This window comes from Myotis yumanensis, unplaced genomic scaffold, assembly GCF_028538775.1.
Source record: "Myotis yumanensis isolate MYYU_CA2020_CCGP unplaced genomic scaffold, mMyoYum1.0.hap1 SCAF_1, whole genome shotgun sequence".
Lineage (NCBI taxonomy): Eukaryota > Metazoa > Chordata > Mammalia > Chiroptera > Vespertilionidae > Myotis > Myotis yumanensis.
Window position 1 is genome coordinate 188125062 of NW_027223752.1, and position 21182 is coordinate 188146243.

The window sequence follows — 21182 nt, forward strand, 5'->3', positions numbered from 1 at the left end:
ATTTTGTAAGTCCATTTTGTTCAACTCAAATAGCTAAAAGCAAGTTTTTCTAATTCCAAAATTGTGTCCTTATTATTATACAAAAGTTCAAAAACACAAATATAGGTATAGTAGTATAATGGATTTTCTATATCCATCAACCTCTTATCTCATTTATCCATGCAGCCATATCACCACTAAATTTTATTAAAGTAAATTTAAAATATCACATTATCTGTGATTAGTTCAGTATATTTCTATAAGAGTTAAAGGCTTTAAAATATATATTCAAAATAGGATTATCACACCCACAATTTTTCAATTCTTTCATAAGTGTCTTTTTTTAGTTTATTGAAATCAGGACGCAAGCAACATTGCATTTGATTAATTTGCATTTCAAAATAATTCCTTCTTCTTTTTCCCCCTCCTTCTTGTCCTCTTTCTCTGCCTCCTCCTTCTCCTCCACCTTCTGTTCTCCTATTCCTCTCTTTTTCCCCTTCACCTCCTCCTTTTTCTTCTGTCTGATGAATAAACTAGGTCATGTGCCATTAAAATTTTTGACATTCTGGATTTGGCTGATTTTACACTTGGTAACATACAGAGAATACATTCCTCTATACTATTGTGTTTTCTGTATTTGTTTTTAGAAGTTGGGTTTCCATAGTTTCTGGTAAATAGTCAGCTGTCAGTCTTACTGCAGCTTCATTGAGAGACATTTACTTTATTTTTCTTTCTGGCTGGCTGTTTTACAATTTTTCTCTTTGTCTTAGGTTTTTCAGAAGATTAATTATGGGATACATGGCTTCTTTTCATTCATCATTTTTGGGGGATTCATAGGGTTTCATTAATTTGTGAAACTCTTCATTAAATACTTAAAAAGAACATTCAAGTAATATTTCTTCAAATTTCATTTCCACCTTATTATCTCTCTCCTCCATATGAGGACTCATATGACAGTTATATTAGGCCTTTCATTGGACCTAATTCTTTTATATAGCTGGTAAGGGCCCAGTGCACGAATTTGTGCACCTTGAAAGGAACTGTGGGCCATGAGGCTGCGGTAGGCACAGGAGTAGGTCCAGGCCCATCTTCCGCGCCCCCCGCCCAGCCCCTCCTGCCATGGCCACTGTCTGCCAGCAGCCTCGCTCCCGCCGCTGCTGCTCCCACACATGATGGCGCAGTCCCCGCTCACACCCGCTGATGGTGTGGAGCAATTGGGGTTGGCGCCAGCAGTGAGTGTGAGCAGGGCTGGTGCTGTTAGTGGGTGCGAGTGGCGGCTGCTACCCTGATCACCCCTCAGGAGCAGGGGGAGATGGAGAAGCCCTCAGGGGTGATCAGGGCCAGCAGTTGCTGCTTGCACCCACTGATGGTGCCAAGTGATCGGGACCGGCACCGGGCACTGGCAGTGTGTACGAGCAGCAACTCCAGTGCTGGCTGTGGGTGTGAGTGGAATTGATGCTGGCAGTGGGTGCAAGTGGTGGCTCTGACGTTGGCCCTGCTCACACCAGCTGCCAGGTCATAGTGACTGGCTGTGCCACGATTTGGTTTATTTGCATATTAGCCTTTTATTATATAGGATAAATGTTCTTTTATAGTTGGAATCTTGGCTCAGAATTCTTTCCTAGACAGAACTCAAGTACTGAGTTTGCTGAATCTAGGTCTGGTCCGACCCCACCAGTCTAATATCAGTGCTGTTCCCAGTACCTACAATACCTCCTGACAATTCTGGTAATTATTAATTAAATGCAGGCATTGAGTACGAAAAATTATAGAAGTTCTGAATAAAGTTCTGTTATTCCAGAGAGGCTTTACTTTTCTTCAAGTTGTTAATAATTACTGGCATAAATCAAGGACCTTGATCTAAGTAAGGACTGAGATGGTTCAAGGCTGGTCATTTTGAGCTTGCCTTATTCATAGAGGATAGCCTTTTAGAGGTCTCAACGGAAATACTGGTATGTTTTACAAGACTCTTTTTCACTGGCCGACCTAAAATCCAATATTTGTCCTTCCAGGTCTGTAAGATGGATGTAAGTTCTGCTTTACATGCCAAACAATCTGATAAAACTACTCAGCTCTGCAATTGTCTTGCAGAAGTGGCCAAAGAGATTAACCAATGAGCAGGGTGTGCCCTGTAAGCCAGATTCAGCCCACACTGTAGTTTGCTGATCCCTGCTTTAGGTCACCACTCTCTATTTCACCTTAGTGCAGCGGTTCTCAACCTGTGGGTCGCGACCCCTTTGGGGGTCGAACGACCCTTTCACAGGGGTCGTCTAAATACATCCTGCATATCAGATATTTACATTATGATTCATAACAGTAGCAAAATTACAGTGACGAAGTAGCAATGAAAATAATTTTATGGTTGGGGGTCACCACAACATGAGGAACTGTATTAAAGGGTCGCGGCATTAGGAACGTTGAGAACCACTGCCTTAGTGCTATGCCTGAAAATAGGCTAATACTCCATGGGGAAAAATGGCAGAGAAAGTTGGCTCATCTAAATTTCTCTCTGAAACATGAGGCCCTCAAATTCTGGTACTTTGGTCATTCACTGATTAACTTTACAGGGAAAAGACTGGCAGTTATCAGAGGGAAGGGGGAGGAGGGGACTAAATAAAGAAGGTGACTGAATTAATTAAAAAAACACACGCGTGCACGCACACACACACACACACACACGCATATAATGCATAGACACAGACAACAATGCGGTGATGATGAGAGGGAAGAAGAAGGGGCGGGGGCTGGGTGGAGGTGGGCAAATGGGGGAAGGGGGAATAGGGACATCTGTAATAGTGTCAACAATAAAAATAAAGCTAAAAAAGAAACTTGCATTTATTTATTTACCTTTTTTTAAACCTTGCTTTAAATGATACCTAGTAGAAGAGATGAACTAATACAGATTACTCCATAATAGTCAGAAGTAGAAGTTTCATTTACATATAATTTTTTCTTATTCATTATGGAACTATCTTTACCTCAGAATTTTTTGATAGCTCCCTTGATTTTTGTCATGGCAAAGTATTCTAGATGTTTACCTTGGAAGGGAAGGTGTTGTGATATTGATAGGCTGGCTTCACTTGAAAAATAAGACATGAAGGATGAGAGGAAATACTTATTTTTTTATTGGGGGTATGTAGAGGGAAGCAGGGAGTATTACACACAAAGTAAATAACAAATCAAAAGTCTTCAAATGGGAATTTGTATTAGGTGTTTTAGGAACAGCAGGAAAGTAGTTTAAAAGGTGAAGGAATGCATATGATATGAGGGCCAAATGCATCTCTCAGTTTTCTACATGTATAGAATATAAAACAATAAATGCTTAAAAATGAATGTAGATAAGAGGAAAAGACTAAAACTATATTAGAAAGTTATGTATAGATAATCTTTTCTAATTCTTACACTACTATGAATCAGATAGTAATATTTCCATTTTATAAAAGAAGAACTTGATACTTTGAAATGTTAACTAAACTGTGCAAATTCATACAACGAATAAGTGATAGATTCCAACTTCATTGTTTTATGTCTATACTAGAAGTTCATTGCATGAAGATTTGCACAATAGGCCTTCCTTCCCCTGGCTGCTGGCACCGGTTTTCCTCCGGCACCTGGAACCCAGGCCTTTGGTCCAGCCGCAGCGGAGAAGCCAAGCCTCTTCAGTCTTCAGTCTTCAGTCTTCAGTCTTCATTCTGGCCGGAGCCTTCAGTCTTAACTCTGCACCTGCGTATGCAAATTAACCGCCATCTTTGTTGGGTTAATTTGCATAGTTGTTCTGATTGGCTGGTGGGCGTAGCAGAGTGACACCAATTTGCATGTTTCTCTTTTATTAGTGTAGATGACTTGTATTTCTCTATATGCCTTGATAGAAAATTTGGGAAGTTTTCTTTAAGGTCAGTACTGATGCAAATAAACAGAGAACCTTGCCTGGCCTGAATGAAAGTCAAAAGCAAGCACAAGTGACTCAACAGAGGGTGAGGTCAAACAATCAAATGTCCCAATTACAGAACAGAGCAGATACTGGGGTTGAAAAGGGGATACCCACTTTCAGTACACTTTGTGGAACTATAGCAAATATTGTATCTGAATATATAGAAAATTTATTTGGCTTTCAAAGCAGGAAAACATTTGTTAGGGCTCTCTCCGAAAGGTAACCATTTCTTTATTAATATAAGTGTAAATAATAGAAGAAAAGAGTAATCCTTTTTGGTTTAGATCATAGCTCAAAATTGCATTCTTGGAATCATACTTCAATAATCAATAAATGTTCAAATTGCAGTGTATATACAAGAGAGTGGACATGGTTATTAGGCAACCAGTCATCAGAAAGGAAATGCTTAAGAAAATGAGGGTGGTTAGAGTAAAGGAGATTTCATAGAAAATGGTTCGTTTCTAGGACTATAATCAAATCTAGTGACTAGATTTATTATGCGTTGTCCCAGAGGAGGTTCGTGAGGGGTAGAAAGGTAGAAATTGTTATTGTAATACTATGTTTATCTGTGTTTTTTTTTTTCAATTTTTGATCTATTTGAAAATGGAATCAGCTACCTCTGCAGCGATTCTTAATTCTTTGGAGGACAGTGACAATTTTGGGAATTTGACTAAAATAGGAAAACCTACCAACATATCCAAAAAACTGCATGAAATTTTAAGGCGCTATCTGATCCCTGAGACTCATTTAGACATGTCTATGGCATTTATGACTCCCAGGTAAGAACCTGGAAGAGATTGACCGTCTCCTTTTCTAGAAACATTCAAGTAGAGGCTGAGCACCACTGTGGCCTGACATTGTAGGGAAAATAGAAGCATGGATTGATGAACTTCTGGCAATGGCCCTAAATTAACTGTGAAAATTGCCAAATTAGTATGATATATCAGTATGTTCCCTCTCTTGTTCACCTGTACAAGGATATCCTTGTATCCTAAAACGTTGTAAAAGCCTCTGTTACCTTGAAGCATTTCATCCATTGCACCTTTTAAATTATTTCCATGGTGTTAGAATTGGCAAGAGAATGCTTTGAACCTGGTGGCAATCATCTCCATCCAGGTGGAAAAATAGGAGGAAAGGAGATGCAACCTGAGCCAGAACCACCATCTACTCTACAAGACAATCCCTTTTATAAAATGCCAATATCCTCAAATGGCATCAAATTGTCATATTTATTTTGTTGACTCAGTTGGTTCCTAAACTGCAATTCAAGTCACTTACTGGAATATTTCAATGTGTTAAAAATAATATCGAAGCAAACAAAGACTCATGCCTTTCTCACTTCATACAACCATTTTTGTTTATAAATTTGCATCCCAGACAAACTTGTTTTATTTGGATGGCCAGTTTTTCAAAAATATTCTCCAAAATTCTCATAAGCCCAAGATGTTAAACTTTTGTACAAATATAGTTGCACTTCTCCCCCCCGCTTCAGTGTTCTAATGCTTCTTTTAGTTAATTTTCAAATGCTTTCTTATTTTGCAGTGTGGTCTTAGGCAAATAATACTTACTTGGAATTTGGAAGACTGTGTTCTGATTTCATTCCCCAAACTGATTAACTAGATGATCTAAAAATACAACTAAAGAGAGTTGAGCCCTAGCTGGTTAGGTTCAGTGGATAGAGCATCAGCCTGTGGACTGAAGGGTCTCGGGTTCGATTCTGGTCAAGGGCATATGCCCGGGTTGTGGGTTTGATCCCCAGTAGAGGGTGGGCTGGAGGCAGCCGATCAATGATACTCTCTCATCATTGATGTTTCCGTCTCTCCCTCTCCCTTCCTCTCTGAAATCAATAAAAATATATTTAAAAAATAAATAAAATAAAAAAATAAAGAGAGGAAAAAGCAACCAAGTGAGTTGCTCAGTTTAAAAGGAATAAAAAAAGGTTAAAAAAAATAAAGAGAGCTGAAAAGCTAGAAAATAAATTTGGTGCATTATAGATAAAAGTCCTAGTTATGAATTAGTGAATATAATTAATGAATAAATTGATACCCATTTCTATTATTAAATTATAAATCATTTTTGATTTGTGATTATTAAGGTAACTCATGTTCATTGAAGAAAAACTGGATATACAAAGATGCATAAGGAATACATAATTTAAGAATTTGTAAGTCTACCACCATGAGATATTAAAATTATACCTTCCTATCTTCTTTTATACTATATAAATATATCCCCATATTATATATTCATTTTAATTAAAAAATTAAAATTAAAAATGTTTACATAGAAGATATACATAAATTTTTTATATTTATATCATTTATATATAGGTGTGTATATTAGATTTCCCAGAAAACAATATCCTCATGTCATTACTCTAAACACACAGTTTTTAATGGCTACATCATTGTTCACCAAATAAAAACACTATTTTTTAGTGAGTCCTTTCTTTGGACATTAAATTTATACTAATTTTTTATAAGTATGACTGTGAGAATATCGTTGTCCATAAATATTTAGAAACAGAAACACTAGACCACAGAATGTGGATAACACTAGGTCACACAATGTAGAGATATTCTGAGCTAGTTACCTGGCAGAGAACCTGACTGTTTTCAGGGGCATCATCCATGTATGTGAGTGCTCATTTCACATCACTAATTCCGCCAACAGTGTTTACTAAACAATTACCAAGTTAAAATGTGAAAATTATATAGTTATCTTAATATATATTTAATTAAAGGTGAGTTTGAACATATTTTCATATATTTATTGGCCATTTGTAATTCTTTGTGAACTATTTGTTTAAGATCTTTGCCAAAAAAAGGTCTTTTTTTAAAAGTGAAAATAAAGTTTATGTATACAGATAGATGTAAATATTTATATTAGCAGATAAAAAGTGTGAAAGGATATATGCCATTGGAAGGGGGTGTTTGTAAGTGCAAATAGATTATTTACTTTTTATGTTTATTTGTTTTGTTTAAATTGGTATTATTTTTGTTTTTAAAAATTTAAGTATTGCTATGGTTTGCCTATTTGTCTATGCAAAATTTTGGTGGCCCTGAGAATAATTTCTGTATATGGAAATTAATATTAAATTTAATAAAGTCACTAATTCACAGATGTATTTTACTTAAGGTTTTAAGTTCAAATTTTAAGTTGTTTTGTATTTTTCATGTTTCTTTCCATAAATTGAGTAAATTTTAACATCTTTCAAGAGAGCTTTTGTTTAATGTGAAATCAGTCTAATGTAAACAAACTGAAATCTTTTAACAAGCTCTACACCATTTACCAACTTAAATTCTTTGAAACACTTTCAACTACAATTCATTTATATATATTAACTTTTTTGAAAGTAATTCAATTACTCCAAGTTAAGCAATTTGCTAGATTATTTAAATAATGTTAGTAATCCTTATATATTAAACTCTGAAATAGTGACATATAAGACTCATTAATAACATGAAAAATTATTTTATAACTTTTGACCTACACTTTGCAATTCCTAGAAAAGTACTCATATACATATTAATTAATTGGAATCTAAGGTTAATCTGCAAAAAACCCTACTATTCCCAATTCCCTTATCAAAAGATATAAAATGTCAAATAAAACTTATTAATGAAAGTATTACCAACAAAACCCCTCCACTTCTAGATTAAAAACATAGTAAGTCTGTATGACAATTTATATTTTATCATTTGTATTGGCAATTCTAATATTTCCAAAGTTTTAAAGAAAATTATCCACAAAGGAAAAAAGAAAATTAAGATTACCATTTCTACAGTATGACAGTTAAAAAATGGATTTCAGTCATCTAGATGAAATTTTCCCTTGGCACTGAGGGACAAAATGGACCACTTTCTCTAGTCACTATAACAATCAAGGATTCAAGTCCAATAGCACTACTATGCCTTTCAACTCAAAAAACTATCAGAGATTATCTTCCATCTGGTTTGAATCAACAGCCTCATACCACTTTACCACTTACTAGAATTGAATGAAATCTATTTCCTGCTTCATGCTATTCTGAATTTGTTTTATATCTTACAGTGTAGCCAGGCCACAATTCTTAAGATTATTTAAATGATATCTGATTACATTCCTTAAAACTCTCAGAGCTATACTGATTCTGAGGTTATATCATCCAAATCATGTGACCGACAATTATAAAAAACAATAGTGCATATTAGAAAATTGTGCTTTCTCAAGTGTTTATAGAGGCAAAATCAATCTAATTATGTGTAAGATTTTAGTTTAATGATTTATAAAGAGTGATTCTATTTAGCTCAGTGAATGAGTTCCTGAAATGGGAGTGTCTTCTGAATCAGAGCTAAATCAGATTAACAGTACCTGTTTCCCATGCAATTGCGTTCCTATGTCCTTATATGATCAGTCATATCCTCTTTTCTTCATATCCCCTGAAGCAATCAGATACCACACTTTTTTTCTGGGAATTCTTGACATATTTTGCCATTTTTCTTTAGACCGTATCAATGTTTGTAATGTCCCTCATAAAGCAAAGAATTTCCACTAATTTTATATTGACTACTGATCTTTACCATCTGTTTATTTGGTTGGAACCTTACAGATGCTCCTTGGCCCCAAGCCAGTAAAAGCTTCTCATATCCTGTGTGATTCTTCTGCACTATTATTTGTCTGTCTTTGATTAGCCAAAAATGATGCATCAAAACGGATCATAAGGACCTGAAATACTGGCCAACAAAACTCAGGGCAGCAATTCCAAAACATGTGGCAGTCATTGTTAATGGTCCTCCAATTTCAATTTTTCCTGTAATAATACAAATTTTGGATATATTTTTATTCAGCAAAGATGAAATTTCTTAGAGTCCCTTGCAGCTAGGAATGACCATTAGACCAGGCTCTATAAAAATGGAATGTAGGGGGAGGAACTTATATCTACTCTCTTAAATAAAAATGTCCTTTCCTTATCTGCTCTTCCCCTTGTCCATGTTAGCTGGAATTATGGCAGGGGCTGGAGGGGCCACCTTAGAGTACATGATGGAAAACATATATTTAGCATGACTGAGCATCAGCATAGACAAAACTTAGGTCCCTAGCACCACAGGGCCACCAAATCAGACTTAGATGTTTATAATCACCCTGTTAATTTAAGGAATTTCTTTTACTTTTGAATTATGTATATTTTATTATACATCAAAACATCACTCTCCATCAGAAGACAAGATTTTTTAAGAAAAATCATACCTTGTACTTTACAATTTATTACTTGTTGAGTAGATTTCTAACAAGGAGATAAGCTGAATAGATGCACAGTAATAAGTCAATCTACTTTACATTGGTTGGAAGAGATAATGGATTTTATTCAATTGAAATGATTGGGTAGGAGAAAGATGTAGTTATATTGATTGTACCAACTCAAATGTATTGTAACTAATATTTACATATGTAAAATGTTCCTGTAGCAGATGCCTGTATTTCTGTGTAAATGTGTATTAATTTCTTTGGTGGTGGGATGCAAATAAATTTGGCCTGTGCCTGATACTTTGAAAAAGCATTTACATCTATGTTGACTTTGGCAAATTAAATTAAGAAATATGCTTCAATACTGCAGAGCACATGGCATGAAACTAGAAATCACCTACAAAAACAAACAAACAAAAAAAACCCCAAAGCATGCAAATATATGGAGGCTAAATAGCATGTTACTAAACAATTTTTGGTTACCAATGAGACCTAGGAAAAAAATCAAAAATTACCTGGAACAAATGAAAATTAACACACAACCCAAAATCTATGGTATACAGCAAAAGCAGTCCTGAGCGGGAAGTTCATAGCATTATAGGTCAAAATCAAGAAACAAGAAAAATCACAAATAAACAATCTAAATGTATACCTAAAAAGAACTAGAAAAAGAATGAAAATCTAAGAATAAGCAGAAGGAAGGAAATAATAGTAAAAATTAGAGTGGAGATAAATGACAGAGAGAGTAAATAAAAAAATAAATAAAACCAAGAGCTGGTTCTTTGAAAAGATAAACAAGATTGATGAATATTTAACAAGACTTATCAATAAAAAAGAGAGAGGGCCAAAATATATAAAATCAGAAATGAAAATGGCGAAGTAATACCTGACATCACAGAAATACAAAGGATTGTAAGAAAATACTATGAACAACAATATGTCAACAAATTGTGTGAAATGGACAGATTCCTAGAAACATACAATCTTCCAGATTGAATCAGGAAGAATCAGAAAACATGAATAGAATGACAACAACTAATAAAATTGAAGCAGTAATAAAAAAAAATTCCAACAAACAAAAATCCTCAACCAGATGGCTTCACAGATGAATTTTATCAAATATGTAAAGAAGAACTAACACCTATCTTTCTCAAACTATTCCAAAAATTCCAAGAGGAGGGATGGCTTCCACACTCTTTTTATGAGGCCAGCATTATCCTAATTCCAAAACCATATGACACTACAAAGAAGGAAAATTATAGGCCAATAACCCTGATGAACATAGAGGCTAAAATCTTCAACAAAATATTAATAAATCAGATCCAGCAATACATTAGAAAGATCATACACAATGACCAACTGAGATATATTTCATGGATGCAAATTTGGTACAATATTCACAAATCAATAAATGAGATACATCTCATAAAGAAAATGAAATATAAAAATCACATGATCATATCAACAGATGCAGAAAAAAGCATTCAATAAAATCCAGAACCTATTTATAATAAAAACTCTCAGCAAAGTGGGAATGGAGGGATCATACTTCAACATAGTAAAGTCCACATATGAAAAATACACAGCCAGCACCATATTAAGTGGGCAAAAACTAAAAGCATTGCCCTTAAGATTAGGAACAAGGTAGGGATGTCTGCTTCCACCCGGTGCATGGATTCATGCACATTGAAAGGAAATTAATTAGAAGAAGTATTTTAATATCACTATTCACCCTTTTTCTATAATAGAAGTGTCAACCAAATTCATGCTTGACAATGACAGATTGAAACACATGCCTGTGACTGGTGCCAGTGAGAGCTTTATATGTTTTGCGCATGCATGAGTCAACTTAGCATTTTATATATATAGAATAAATCTGCTTAATTAGGCCTGCTTTCTGATGTAGTTAAACTTTTTCCAGCCCAGTGAAGCACCCCAACTTCTCCTTCAGGTAATTGTCAGCAACACAGCAGTAAATATCAACATGAAGCAGATTATTATTGTAGATCACACAGGGAGAACAAAGGATAAAATATTTAACTGCAGCAGTGTTTGACTATATTCTGTGCAGTGAGAAAACCTGAAGTCATTTTCAAGGTCCGCCATTTATTACTTCTTTTTAGTTGGGTCAAGTTTCTAAGCTTTCTAAATCTCCATTTTTGGGCTAATGAAAAGAAAATAGGATTCCACCGAGTCTCCTATCTACCTACTCCAGGACTTCTGTGAGGATCAAATGAGATGAGCCATGGGAAAACACTTCACAGACATTTGGTTAAAACGTGAAATGTTTGCACCTGGCTATAAAGCAAGTTGTGTTCCTGGACTGAAGAAACTCCAAGGAGGCTAGTTGTTGCTAGGGAGAGGAAGCCAGGCGTTGCTATGTGACATCATTACCTGGTGCCCACGGCAACTGTTTTCTGGCTGGGCTGGGCTATGGGCCGCATTTTGTGCCATGGGGTCTCAGCAGTGTCAGCTGCAATTTGGTGGGCTGTTGCTCTGGGGTGGTGGTGGGGTCTGTGTCCCACTTGGGGGAAGCCACGGCAGCTCCTGCATTGAGCATCTGCCCCCTGGTGGTTAGTGTGCATCATAATGACCGGTCAGATGGTCAGACACTTAGCATATTAGCCTCTTATATATATAGATAGTGCTGGAATCCAAGTCGCAGTGATCAGGCAAGAAAAATCAAAGGCATCCAAATTAGAGAGGAGGAAATAAAATTGTCATTATTCCCAGGTGAGGTGATATTGTACATATAAAACCTTACAACTCCATTGAAAACTACTAGATCTAATAAATGAATTTGACAAAGTGGCAGGACACAAAATTAATACTTAGAAATCAGTGGCATTTTTATATATCAACTAGAGGCCTGGTGCACAAAATTTGTGCACTGGGGAGGTGTCCCTCAGCCCAGCCTGGACCCTCTCCAATATGAGACCCCTTTGGGGATGTCTGACTCCTGCAATCAGACATCCCTCTCACAATCCAGGACAGCTGGCTTCCAACCGCTTGCCTGCCTGCCTGACCACCCCCTAACCACTCCCTTGCCGGCCTGATCGCCCTTAACTGCCCTCCCTTGCAGGCCTGGTCGCCCCTAACTGCCCTCCCCTGCTGGTCTGATTGCCCACAACTGCCCTCTCCTGCCAGCTATCTTGTGGTGGCCATCTTGTGCCCACATGGGAGCAGCCATCTTGTGCGAGGGTGTGACTGTCAATTTGCATATTACTTCTTTATTATATAGGATAATGAACTCTCAGAAAGAAAAACTAAATAATAATCCCATTTACTACTGCAACAACAAAAAATAAGATTCCTAGGAATAAATGTAACTAAGAAGATAAAAGACCTATACTCTGAAAACTACAAGACATTGAAAAAAAGAATAGAGAAAGATACAAACAAGTATCTTTGTGTATACTGTATTCATGAATTGAAAGAATTAACATTAAAAAATTCCATACTACCCAAAGCAATCTATAGATTCAATGCAATCCCTATTAAAATACTAATGGCATATTTCACAGTTCTAGAGCAAATATTCCAAAAATTTATATGGAACCTTAAAAGACCTACAATAGTCCCAGCAATCTTGAGAAAGAAGAACAAAGTCTAAGGGATCACAATGCCAGATATCCAACTATACTACAGAGCTATTGTAATCAAAATAGCCTGATACTGGCACAAGAACAGTCAATAGACCAATAGAAGAGAATAGACACCCCAGTAATCAACCCACACAATTGTGGTCAATTATTTGGAACAGGAAGCAAGAACATACAATGGAGAAAGGATATTCTCTTCAATAAATGGTGTTGGGGAAATTGGACAGATACATGCAAAAAATGATACTATACCACCTTTTGACCCAGCTGTCCCTCTTCTGGGAATATATCCTAAGAATCCCAAAATACCAATGAGAAAGAATGCATGCACCCCTATGTTCATAGCAGCATTATTTACAATAGCAAGATCTGGAAACAGTCCAAGTGCCCATCAGTAGATGAGTGGATAAAAATGATGTACATTTACACAATGGAATACTACACAGCTATAAAAAGAAGAAACTCTTACCTTTTTTGACAGCATGGATGAACCTGGAGATTATTATGCTAAGTCAAATAAGCCAGTCAGAGAAAGACAAGTACCATATGATCTCACTAATATGTGGAACCTAATAAAAATAAATAAATAAACTAACAAAATAGAACCAGAGGCGTGGGTACATGGAACAGACTGACAAATGTCAGAGGGAGTGGGATGGGGAGGACTGGAGAAAAGAAGGTGAAGAGATATACTGAAAAACATATACACATAATACATAGACACAGTAAACATGTGGTGAAGGCCAGAGGAGGGGGCAGGGGCTAGGAGGATGTGGGCAAAGGGATGGGGAAAATGGGAGACATCTGTAATAGTGTCAACAACTAAAAAAAGAAATATGCTTCAAAATAACTACAGGAGATGGAAGTATAGCACGATATTAAGAGAAGGAACTTTAGAGTAAAAGAGATATGAACTGGATGATAGCTATGCCACTGTGGTAGGCATAATTCTAAATGGCTCACATGATTCCCACTTCCTGGTATGCATATCCTATCTAATAATAGACAAACATGGTAACTGACTGTACCTTCGCTACGCCTCCCATTGGCTAATCAGCATGATATGCAAATTAACCCAACCAAGATGGCGGCCGGCAGCCACGCAGCTGAAGCGAGCAGGAGGCTTGCTTGCTCCAGTGATGGAGGAAGCCAAGGTTCCCTGCCTGCTGCAGCCCGGCTCTGAGTTCCGAAAGCAACAAAGTTTCAATTATAGAAGCTAAACAAACCCAGATACCTGCTTTCAGCAGGCCGTGGCCACAGAGCTGGAGCAAGCAGGAGCCGGCTCTTAGCTCCAGTGACGGCAACAAAGTTTCAATTATAGAAGCTAAACAAACCCCAGATACCTGCTTTCAGCAGGCCGTGGCCACAGAGCTGGAGCAAGCAGGAGCCAGCTCTTAGCTCCAGTGACGGCAACAAAGTTTCAATTATAGAAGCTAAACAAACCCCAGATACCTGCTTTCAGCAGGCCATGACCTCAGAGCTGGAGTGAGCAGGAGCCGGCTCTCAGCTCCAGTGACAGCAACAAAGTTTCAATTATAGAAGGTAAATAAATCCCAGAATAAAAAAAAAAGAAAGAATAAAAGGAGAGGCTGGGAGCTTCAGTCACCCGCCAGCCTGAAAATGGCCCTCAGCCCCTCACCCAGACTGGCCAGGCACCCCAGTGGGGACCCCCACCCTGATCCGGGACACCCTTCAGGGAAAACCAGCTGGCCCCCACCCATGCACCAGCTCTCTATCCTATATCGTAAAAGGGTAATATACAAACTGACCCTAACTGCAGAAAGACTGGGAATGACTGGTCACTATGACACACACTGACCACCAGGGGGCAGACGCTCAATGCAGGAGCTACCCTCTGGTGGTCAGTGCGCTCCCACATGGGGGAGCTCTGCTCAGCCACAAGCCAGGCTGATGGCTGCCAGTACAGTGGTGGTGTTGGGAGCCTCTCCTGCCTCCTCAGCAGTGCTAATGATGTCCGACTGCAGCTTAGGTCTGCTCCCCTCTTGCAAGTGGACATCCCCAGAGGGCTGCCTGACTGCCAGAGGGATGTCTGATTGCCAGCTTAGGCCCAATCCCCCGGGGAGCAGGCCTAAGCCAGCAGGTGGTCATCCCCCAAGGGGTCCCAGACTGCGAGAGGGCACAGGCCAGGCTGAGGGACCCCACCCCCTCCCCGAATGCACAAATTTTTGTGCACCGGGCCTCTAGTCTATTATAATCTGCTCCCTTTGAAAGTGTACATAACCTGAGAATATAAAAGGATATCACTCCTTTTAGTTTTTAATCAGTTGACTTTTAGTTAATCAAAATGGAGAAAACCCAGGTGGGCCTAACCTACTTAGTTGAGCCCTTAAAAAATGACCAGACCATTCCTCGTTCCTAAGGCCAGAAAGACTAGAAATGTGAGAAGGCCTATGGAGGGACAGCATGTGGCAAGAACCTGAAAGAAGCCTCCAGGAGCTGACAGTGTTCCCTGATAGACAGCAAAACAACAGGGACACTGCTCCCACAACCAAAAGAGAAGAATTCTGCAAACAATCTGAGGGAGGTTGGAAGCAAAAACTTCCTTAGCTGAGCCTCCAAATGAGGAGGCAGCTGGCTGACACCTTGATTCAAAGAAATGTGCTTTTTATAGGAAAGACAAAATAAACATTACTTATGTATACATGTGTACATAAATATTATACATGTATAATATATTTATATTAGCAGATTAAAAAAGTCTGACGGAATACACCTCTGTGTATCTGGAGGGGATGAGTGGAAGTGCAGGGGAGATATTCATTAGTTTTTATATGTACTTTATTCTGTTCTTACAAAGAGGAAGAGAGATCTTTGTAATGGCAGAATGCTTAGCTAACCTGTCTCCTGCAGTTATGTAGTAAGCTGAGTTTCTGAATCTATACACTTGGACATATAGTTGAGGAGAGTCCTGAGCAATGCGCGGAAGGTGCTGCCTGGGTTCTCCTTGCTGCTTAAAGTAAAATGTCAAAGGATTCCATCCAAAAGCTATTTCAAGAGATTAGGAGTAACCTTCCACATCTCAGAGGACCTCTAAGAAGAGGAGCCGAAAAGAAGGAGCGGCTTATCTCAAAAAGATTTGTAGGTATTTTGTCTTGTGGGGCAAATGGTATGTAAACCTATGGAAGGCCCACAAACTCTCAAGCTTGACCTGAAAAGGGCAGAAGAAATACAAACAAAAGGAGGTTGTCAGAACCACACACACACCCCGCCCCACACCCCCATCTCCAAAAATAAGGCAGGAGGCAGGCTGATGAGAGTTACTTCTCAATTGCAAACATGTGCTGCTTTTCATAAAAAGGAAGGGTGACTCAGAGAGTAAAACCAAGTACCCAGAGGGTGGAACTGAGAGCCAGGAGGCATTATTCACAGTCTTTACAAACTTATCAAGAAACTCCCATTTGCCAACTGGATTAGGATATTGCTTTGGACCAGTGACTCCTTTTTACTTCCATTTCCCTTTTATGAACCAGAGTGTTCATACCTTTAATGCTATGCCTGTCTCAACAAGTATGGGCGGGGGGGAATGTTGAGGGAAGATAAACTTGCCTCTTTACTGTTATAGGTTTACAGATTAAGAGGAATGGTGCCCCAGGAGTTGTATTTATGGATTATAGCAGGAGCCTCATCTGCACCTGATTAAAATGACTAAAAGGATGAGATTATTTTGTGTGTGTGTTTTTTTGTTGTTTTTTTTTTTTTACTTTAAGGAGATTTAGATACAATTTGTGGCTTGACCTGATGAGATTTATAAGTTTATATTTCAGTGATGTGATTTTGAAATACAGCTGATAATGCATTGGGATGAGTCTTTGGGAATCTAGGAAAGAGAGTCAGTGTATGTTGCAAGGTAAGCAGAATTCAAAGGGGGCCTCTGAGATTTCTGCTCCTGGTATACACACCTTGTATAGTTCCTTCACTTCAAATGTGGGTGGAACCTGTGAATATGATGGATAGTAAATCTTTTTTAGATTGAATTTTATGCCAAATGGTGATAGGATTGTCACTCAGTGATTACCTTACATTTTCTAAGACTCTACCATAACAGCCTAATGAGGTGTGTCCAGGCTCCTCCTGGCTTGGAAGAAAGCAAAGGCCCACATGTAGTCAGATGGCAAGGAACTGTGGACAGTTTCTAGCTGCTAAGTGTGGTCCCCAGTCAACAACCAGCAAGAAGACAGGGACCTTAGTCACAGCCAGGAAGAAATAAATCACACTAACAACAAATGAGCTTGGAAGAGGTTCCCAAGCTTCAGATAAGAAGAACCCTTGCCTAAAACCTTGATTTCAGCTTGGAGAGACCCTGAGCAGGAGATAAGCTGCATCTGTACTTCTAAGCTACAGGACTGTGAGATAATGCATTGAATTGTTTTAAGCTGCTAAGTTTATGATTATTTGTTATCTGACAATATAAACCTAAGATAGCCACTGATTGATAAGTCACCTTTAGTAAAAGTTCTGTAATAGACTCACTGAGCCTCAGTTTCTGCATCAGTAAAATGGGGTCATGATACCTACATCATACCATATTATATTGAATGAAATAATTGAATGCAATAATTCTAAGCCAAAGTAAAATGCCAGGCACCTAGTAAGCACTTAACAACATGTATATATCATTTTCCCCAAGAAAATAGCAAAACCTTAAGTTTTTCTTTCAACTGACTATATTGGAATCTATCAAAAGTTTAACTTAATGTAATCTAATCTGTTTTGCTCACCTACTTATTCTCCACCTTCAGAAAGCATTCCTGCACACCTCAGATCAATGCAGATGTCTCCTGCCTAAAGCTTTGTTGGGTCCTCTCAGACAGCATTGATCAGTCTATGCTCCGAATGACCACAGTATATGTTATTTGAATGCTATTTAAGGCAGATTTCATCCTACCTTGTATCTGGCTGCTTGCATGTCTGTTATCTCCTTAAATGGCAGGCCTTTTTAAGTCAGTTTTATTTTTGGTATCTGTGTCTTGAACTCTTGACCCCAGAATCTAACAAAGTGCCTGGTACACAATAGAAACTTAATGTCTTGACTTGAAATGAATCACCAGAAGGGGATGCTACAGAATGTATTCAGCTAATGCAACACTTTCAATTTCCCATGGCCAAAAAAAACACACACACGTTTTCTGTGAACTTGTAATAGTTCAATATTGGACCTATTTTGGCAAAGCAAATAGAATAGACCTGGTGAATAATAAATCTTCATGCTTCAAATATGAATCTTATCTTTAATGGTGCTACTTATTTTATGCTGGTTTTTGTACAGTATGGAGCACCCAGACAATTTATAAAGTTCAGTTAACAATCAAAATGTTTTATTTAGCATACATGAATATAATGTCCTTTAGATGGGTTGAATTTTTCATATTTCTACTGATTTTTCTCTTGTTATTGTTGAACAATCTCCTTGACTTCAGGCTAAGCTAGTTATACTTCAAACAGTAACCGGTATGCATTACTTTAGTTCAGGGGTCCTCAAACTACGGCCCGCGGGCCACATGCAAATACAAATATTGTATTTGTTCCCATTTTGTGTTTTTTTACTTCAAAATAAGATATGTGCAGTGTGCATAGGAATTTGTTCATAGTTTTTTTTAAACTATAGTCCAGCCCTCCAACGGTCTGAGGGACAGTGAACTGGCCCCCTGTTTAAAAAGTTTGAGGATCCCTGCTTTAGTTGATGCCTTCTTACATCGCAGGTGTACCACACACTTCTTGAGCTCATCTGTGGAACCTTCTGTGCTTTTCAAAAGCTGTTTTAGAATCTTAGCTGTCATTATTAATTACATTTGGTTACTTATGATTCATGCTTCCCAAAGGGAATAAAATGGGTGCCAATAATGTTGATGGCACTTTGGACTTCACTTATGAAAATGCTTTCACCTGCAAAACTGAAAACACTAAATATATTTTTATATCCATGGCAAACAAATTGGGTACAACCAGAAATACTGAATGTTACTAGAAATTACAGCATTGGCTTTTAAAACAGAAATGCTAACATTAATTTGACAAAGATGTAGATAGGACAATTAAAAAAGTAATAATTAACTGGTAAGACAAAAATAGTCTATTTTGATAAAGGAGAGTGTATTTGATAAATAATAAGTAGAAATATCAGCTTAAGTTCTTCTAAAGAAGGAAAATCATCCAATAATAGACCAATAAGTCAGGTTATAAAAGTCATAAGAAGGATACAACTGAATACTATAAATAGCATGACATTTATTTTCCCTATGAAAGTTTAAGCTATTTCTTATTGTCTTTTAATCTCTATTGTTGTTGACATTTTAGACTACTGCAAACATTTTAACTTGTCAGTATAATTGTCTTTCCTTCTTAGGTGATCTAGACTTTTTCTACAGTTGTTTTGAAGATTTTCTCTTTGTCTTTAGTGTTATACATTTTCACTAACTTGTGTCTGGGTGATGGTTTATTTTTATTTATCCTGCTGTTAACTCATTTTGCTTTACAAATATTAAGATCATGACTTTCATCTATTTAAAAATATTTATTTTTTCAAGTATTGCCTACTGTCATTCTCTCTATTCTGTCCTGAAACTTGTAGTAGATGTACATTGCACCATCTCATTATATTTTTTGTGTGTCATTTATAATTTCTAAGTTTTATATCTTTATACTGCACTCTGGGTAATTTATCCAATTCCATATTCCAAATTATTAATTTTTTCTTCAGTTTCTTTATTGTTAATCTGTCCATTGAATTTTTTTCTTCTTTAATTAAAATGTTTTTATTTCCTTTTAGAACTTCGCTTTAGTTGTTTTTAAATTGAACATTTTCATAGTGTCTTGCTCTACGGATACAATTATTTATTTATTTTAAAATCTATTCATTTAAAAATACTAATTTTAAATTCTTAATCTAATTATCTCTGCGTGTTGTTAGGCCTGAGAGCCTCTTCCTTCCTTGTTAAGGGGAGTGATAGCCTTCTCTCCTTTCATACAACACTGAAATCTGTGCTTGTGTTTTCTACACATCTCCATTAATCTGCTTATCTATTTCTATACTAGTGTCCTATTGATTTGATATTTGTGGACTCATCAGTTACTTTACTATACAAGATTCTCTTATATTCTCCTAACATAGGCTAATACACCTAAAACAAACATTTAAACACTTTTAAAACTGCACAAAACTCCCAGTTAGTTATTATAGAAATAGAGGAAAGCTTTTGCTTTATTTCTTTATACATTGTGCTTCATTGCATATCTTCCTTAGTTTTTGTAGTTAGGGTATTTGAAACTAAGGTGAAGCATTCTCTTTCCCCTTCCATACAAATATATCAATTTTTCAGTTTTGAATAGTGCAGGATATCATTATAATGAGATTGAAGATGCTTATAATAAACACAGGAAGCAATACACGATTGTGGTTTCTTTAGTTGTCTAATGCTAAGCAAACTTCCACTGTGGCTTAGTTTATAGGAGAATCCTCCTATATTTTCCTTTGTATAAAAACAAAGACCACAATAGTGACCACCCAGAAGTAAAGGACCTGCTCTTGGTAGAACATGAAAAAAGAAAAGAAGTTTGCTTAAACTTGTGTTCTTGTTCATATTATACTTACAGACACATTTAAATTGAGATTTAGCCGAAACCGGTTTGGCTCAGTGGATAGAGCGTCGGCCTGCGGACTGAAAGTTCCCAGATTCGATTCCGGTCAAGGGCATGTACCTGGGTTGCAGGCACATCCCCAGTAGGAGATGTGCAGGAGGCAGCTGGTCGATGTTTCTCTCTCATCGATGTTTCTAACTCTCTATCTCTCTCCCTTCCTCTCTGCAAAAAATCAATAGAATATATTTTAAAAAAATAAATAAATAAATTGAGATTTAAAAATGCATTCTTATCTGATTTAATTATTTCTAAAACATCTGCTATGAGACAATGATACCAATTGAAACATACTCTTATCTAGGGTCTGAGAAACTTTTAAAAAGATGATCCTGAGTAACTGAATTACTACCAAAAAGAGTATGGGAGCAAGAATAAAATTAATTATATTTACCAAAAAATCCTACAAAGAAAAACACCCAGTACTTTGTTCATTACAGGCTACTCATTTTCTACCTGGGGACTCAGTAGTCCATTCATTCTGAACATTTTTCAGTTCTCCCAAGACACCATAATATAGCTCTTGGACCAAGAGGATTTCACATAGTACTTTCCTTTCTTGCCCCACTTTGCTCCCCTGTACATCACATCTGCCCATCCACCAGGTATCAGTTTTAGAAGTCTCATTGCCTAGGAAGGTTTCCCTGGTGAATACTTCTGGAAGAGGCTCAGCTAATTGCTCCCATTTTTACCTATATATTTCCTTATACTTTAATTTTAATTGCTTCTTATATTTTTGTCCCTGAAAAAAAGTTGAATTTTCAGGAGAGAGGGCATATTTGTTTAGCATT

At 37.2% G+C, this 21182-nt stretch overlaps 1 protein-coding gene and 1 non-coding gene across 2 annotated transcripts in view; both read right to left on the bottom strand.

The window, feature by feature from the left end:
• CFAP299 (cilia and flagella associated protein 299) overlaps window positions 1-21182 on the bottom strand; it is a 552389-nt gene that overhangs the window by 150131 nt on the left and 381076 nt on the right. The window lies entirely within an intron of this gene.
• LOC139001479 (U6atac minor spliceosomal RNA) lies at window positions 19602-19729 on the bottom strand. Its single transcript, XR_011470046.1, has one exon. It is a non-coding gene; the product is annotated as a U6atac minor spliceosomal RNA (small nuclear RNA).